The following is a 6,000-nucleotide window of genomic DNA, read 5'->3' on the forward strand; positions in this document are numbered from 1 at the left end:
TAAATGAGATTGAATGAATGAATGAGTGAATATTATTATTATTATGGTATTTGTTAAGCACTTACTATGTGCCAGACACTGTACTAAGCGCTGGGGTGGATAGAAGCAAATCAGATTGGACACAGTCCCTGTCCTTCACGAGGCTCACAGTCTTAATCCCCATTTTACAGATGAGGTTGCTGAGGTCCAGAGAAGTGAAGTGACTTGCCCAAGGTCACACAGACAAGTGGCAGAGACAGGATTAGAAACCATGACCTTCTGACTCCCAGGTGCATGCTCTATCCATTACACCATGAATGAATAAATGAGAGTACAATATAACAAGATAACAGACACATTCCCTGCCCTCAGCGGCTTTAAAGGTAGAGAGATTGGTGGTCTGGCATATGTGGAGGTGAAGGGAGTTCCAGGCTAGGAGGAGAATGTGGTCCTCCGTTCCGACTGTGCTTAGTCAGGGACAGGTGTAGGAGGGACAGCTGATCAGATGTCTAGATATACTAGCATACTGTGCTGCATCCCCTGGTCCTGTCACCAACCAGAAGGCAAATGCCCTAATGGCGTGTGGAGGCTGTGGTGGGAGCCAGAGTTCTGGAAAGCTGGCAGCAGAGCAGAACGCCAAGCGTCCATAGCTACAGGGTTGGATCCCTACAGTCCCTGCCACTCTGGACACTTGTGCCAGCCCCACAGAGAAATGGACAACTGGCTCTGCAGCTGGAACTCCAGGGTCTGGCACACAGTAAGTGCCTAACAAGTACCATTAAAAAAAAAACCCTCAAAACTCCAGGGACCAGCAAAATCCCTGCTGCTGTGACTTCCCTCCTCCACTTCTACTCAGTGCCAAACTGAACATATCTCTGTCTCAATCATATTTATTGAGCACTTACTGTGTGCAGAGCACCATACTAAGCATTTGGGAGAGTATAGCACAACAATATAACACAAACGTTCCCTAACCACAATGAGCTTATGGTCTGGAGGGGGAGGAGACAGACATTAACATAAATAAATTACGGATATATATATATATACACACACACATTTATGCTGTGGGGCTGGGAGGTGGGTGGTGAATAAAGGGAACAAGTCAGGGTGATCCAGAAGGGAGTGGGAAAAGAGGAAATGAAGGTTTAGTCAGGGAAGATCTCTTGGACATGTGCCTTTAATAAGCCTTTGAAGGTGGGGAGAGTAATTGTCAGATTTGAGGAGGGAGGGCGTTCCAGGCCAGAGGCAGGAGGTGGGAGAGAGGTCAGCAGCAAGATAAACAAGATCGAGGTATAGTGAGTAGGTTGACATTAGAGGAGTGAAGTAGGTCCACTGGGTTGTAGTAAGAGAGTAGGGAGGAGACGTAAGAGGGAGCAAGGTGAATGAGTGCTTTAAAGTCTACAGTTAGAAGTTTCTATTTGATGTGGAGGTGGATGGGCGTCGACTGGAGGTTCTTGAAGAGTGAGGAAACGTGGACTGAACATTTTTATCAAAAAATGATCTGAGCAGCAGAGTGAAGTATGGACTGAAGTTGGAAGAGACAGGAGGCAGTGAAGACAGCAAGGAGGCTAATGCAGTAATCGAGGTGGGATAGGATAAGTGCTTGTGTTAACATGGTAACAATTTGGATGGAGAGGATAGGGTGGATTTTAGCGAGGTTGTGAAGGTTGAACCAACAGGATTTAGTGATAGTTTGAATATGTCGGTTGAATGGGTGAGAGGAGTCAAGGATAATGCCAAAGTTACGGGCTTATGAGACAGGAAGGATGGTGGTGCTGTATATAGTGATGGAAAAGCGAGGGGGAAGATAGAGTTTGAATGGAAAGATAAGGAGCTGTGTTTTAGACTTAAGTTTGTGGTGATGGCAGGACATCCAAGTAAAAATATCTTGAAGGCAGAAGGAAATGCAAGACTTCAGAGGGAGAGAGATCAGAGCTGGAGATGAGGATTTGGGAATCATCCCCATAGAGATGGCAGTTGGCCTTGCACTTTGATCTGTACTGCTTAAGCACCCGATATTCACCCCACCCTCAGCCCCATAGTACTTATGCTGGCGCTTAGTTTAGTGCCTGGCACATAGTTATGCGCTAAAACACCATCCTTTTTATTATTATTACAAATCTGTAGTATATTTTAATGCTGTCTTCCCCTCTAGACTGTAGGCTCCTTGTAGGCAGAAAATGTGTCTATCAGCTCTGTTGTATTGATCTCTCCCAAGAGCTTAGTACAGTGTTCTGCACATAGTAAGTGCTCAATAAGTATATTTGATCTGTGTGCATACATGTGTGTGAGAGGGAGAGAAGGAAAGAGAGAAAGAATTGATTGGGAGAAAGAGAGTGTGTGTGTGTGTGTGTGTGTGTATGTTCCTCAGCTCCCACTCCTTTCCCCATCTCCATGACTCTCTCCTTTCGCTCTTCCCCACTCTTCCCGCCCCACAGCACTTATGTATAATTTATAATTCTGTTTATTTATATTGATGCCTGTTTACTTGCAATGATGTCTGTTTTCCCCATCTAGACTGTCAGCCCAGTGTGGGCAGGGATTGTCTCTCTTTATGGCTGGATTGTACTTTCCAAGCACTGAGTACAGTGCTCTGCACACAGTAAGTGCTCAATAAATACAATTGATTGAGTGAATGAATGAATGAATGAATGTGTTTGGAGGCCTCCAGAAGGAATGTAAACTTCTTGAGGGCAGAAATCCTTTATAATTCATTCATTCATTCATTCAATAGTATTTATTGAGCGCTTACTATATGCAGAGCACTGTACTAAGCGCTTGGGATGAACAAGTCGGCAACAGATAGAGACGGTCCCTGCCGTTTGACGGGCTTACAGTCTAATCGGGGGAGACGGACAGACAAGAACAATGACACTAAACAGCGTCAAGGGGAAGAACATCTCGTAAAAACAATGGCAACTAAATAGAATCAAGGCGATGTACAATTCATTAACAAAATAAATAGGGTAATGAAAATATATACAGTTGAGCGGACAAGTACAGTGCTGTGGGGATGGGAAGGGAGAAGTGGAGGAGCAGAGGGAAAAGGGGAAAATGAGGCTTTAGCTGCGGAGAGGTAAAGGGGGGATGGCAGAGGGAGTAGAGGGGGAAGAGGAGCTCAGTCTGGGAACGCCTCTTGGAGGAGGTGATTTTTAAGTAGGGTTTTGAAGAGGGAAAGAGAATCAGTTTGGCGGAGATGAGGAGGGAGGGCGTTCCGGGACCGCGGGAGGACACGACCCAGGGGTCGACGGCGGGATAGGCGAGACCGAGGGACGGTGAGGAGGTGGGCAGCAGAGGAGCGGAGCGTGCGGGATGGGCGGTAGAAAGAGAGGAGGGAGGAGAGGTCGGAAGGGGCAAGGTGATGGAGAGCCTCGAAGCCTAGAGTGAGGAGTTTTTGTTTGGAGCGGAGGTCGATAGGCAACCACTGGAGTTGTTTAAGAAGGGGAGTGACAGGCCCAGATCGTTTCTGCAGGAAGATGAGCCGGGCAGCGGAGTGAAGAATAGACCGGAGCGGGGCGAGAGAGGAGGAAGGGAGGTCAGAGAGAAGGCTGACACAGTAGTCTAGCCGGGATATAACGAGAGCCCGTAATAGTAAGGTAGCCATTTGGGTGGAGAGGAAAGGGCGGATCTTGGCGATATTGTAGAGACACTACTGTATTGCACTCTTCTAAATCCATAAGTTATTACAGTGCTCTGCACACAGTAAAAACTGCTTCTGATACCGCAGAAGTCAATCAGGCACGAAATGTCAAAGGCTCCATAGCTAATGCAGAGGTCGTATCGAAACTCGATAGGGACATATTAAAAATCACCACACCAATTCCATACACCCATTGGCCCCCTTGCCCTTCTTCCCTACTATCCCTGACTAAGCTCTCCTCTCCTCTTCTCCCCCTCCCTTCTGCGCCGGCCTTACTTGGTCCTTCATTCATCCTCCCACCATCCACACAGTATATATGTATATCTATTGAGAAGCAGCGTGGCTCAGTGGAAAGAGCACGGGCTTTGGAGTCAGGGCTCATGAGTTCGAATCCGAGCTCTGCCACTTGTCAGCTGTGTGACTGTGGGCAAGTCACTTCACTTCTCTGGGCCTCAGTTCCCTCATCTGTAAAATGGGGATGAAAACTGTGAGCCCCACGTGGGACATCCTGATTCCCCTGTGTCTACCCCAGCGCTTAGAACAGTGCTCGGCACATAGTAAGCGCTTAACAAATACCAACATTATTAACATTATTATATATATCTATAATTTATGCATTTATTTATTTCTATTCATGTCTGTCTTCCCCTCTAGACTATGAGTTCTAGAATGTGTCTGTTGTTATATTGTACTCTCCCAAGTGCTTAATCCAGTGCTTTTTGCTCACAGTAGCACTCCATAAATATGATTGAATGACTGACCCCACCTGAGGCTAGAGCCAGCTGCCTCACTCCTCTTACTCAAGGCCCTTCCACCTGGAGGCAAGAAGGGACTGGGGCCAGAACCTGCTGGTTGTCCCCCAATTCATTCACTCATTCCTTCAATCATATTTATTGAGTGCTTCCTGTGTGCAGGGCACTGTATTAAGGGCTTGGGGGTGTTTGACAATGAGAAGACACATTTCCTGCCCACAACAAGCTCACAGTCTAGAGAGGGAGACAGGTATTAATATAAATGAATTATAGGGCCTGAAGCCAGAACTGTTGTTCACTCCCCAACAGATCCATCGAGTGGGCGACAATGAGGGCCTGGCGTTAGAGTCAGCCACCTTCCACAGCCCCTCCCAGCCCAAGGCGGCAAATCCCAGGCTGGGGAAGGGTTTAAGCCTCATTAATCCTCCTCTGGCTGTCATCCGGCTCCTCCCAGCATCAGCAGGTCCAGCTCTGGGGCTGCAGGGTATGGTCAATCAGCAGGTTCTCAGACCACACACGCTAGCTACCATCCCAGGGGCTCCTTTCTCTGGAAGGTTTCTGGCTTGGGGCGGGCTTGTTCTGCCCGGGCACTGGGGCCAAGGAATCCTGGAGAGGCTCCACCAGCTCAACTGCTACTTCAGAGCAGGCAGCAACCCCACAGGTGAGTAATGCAGTGGCACGGGCCAGTCTCTTCCTCTCTGGGCACACCAGGGTTGGGCAGTGCTGGCCTGACCCTTATTAGCATCTATGTGCTGAGAGTCCCCCAAGGTGGGTTGCGGGGGAGCTCGTCCTGGGGCAGGCCCTGGTTGGGCCTGGAAATATGGAGGAAAGAGGCTTCCATCAATCAATCAACCTACCATGTTTATTAAGCACTTACTATGTGCAGAGCACTGTACTAAGTGCTTGGAAGAGCACAATACAACTAGGTAAGGGAAAAGCTGTGGCAGAGAGGTTCCGGTAAGGAGCTCAGACTGGAGAAGTCCGTGTTCCTGCTTTAGACTATAAGGTCACTGTGGGCAGAATGTGTCTGTATGTTATATTGTACTCTTCCAAGTGACTAGTACAGTGCTCTGCACATAGTAAAGGCTCAGCTTGTTGCCGTACAGGTCAGGGGCAGCTGAGCTAAAATCAGGCTGCAGCTGGTATACACTTGATAATTCCCAGGTCTCCGGATGGGACACCGGATTCACGGGGATCCCCACCCCCCTCAGTACGACCCCTTTGAGACCTCAGAGAAGGGGCTGGCAGCAACTCCAAGGAAGAAGGGAGAGAGGAGGATGTTTCTGAGTCAGAGGCAGAGGATGGAGTCCTCAGCTTAGGGAGAGGGTAAGAGGATTTAGAGCTGAAAAAGGGCAACTGAGATTTGTTCCCCGGGAGGGGTCAGGGCCAGGCTGCTCTAAGGCAGAGGATGCTGGGAAAAGGATCATGACGATGTTGATCCTTAGCGGATGAGAGGACCCCTGGCCCTGTCGGCTACAGCACTGGCTTTTGAGTCCGAGGAATGAATTCTGCATCACGATCAAGGCCAAAGTCACTTCCTTTCTCCATTCCTGTCAATTCATTCCCAGCTTCCCCACCTCCACTACCTTTCCAACTAAATCATCTCGGAGAAGCAGTATGGTGTAG

This window comes from Ornithorhynchus anatinus, chromosome 3 (assembly GCF_004115215.2).
Source record: "Ornithorhynchus anatinus isolate Pmale09 chromosome 3, mOrnAna1.pri.v4, whole genome shotgun sequence".
In the NCBI taxonomy this organism is placed as follows: Eukaryota; Metazoa; Chordata; class Mammalia; order Monotremata; family Ornithorhynchidae; genus Ornithorhynchus; species Ornithorhynchus anatinus.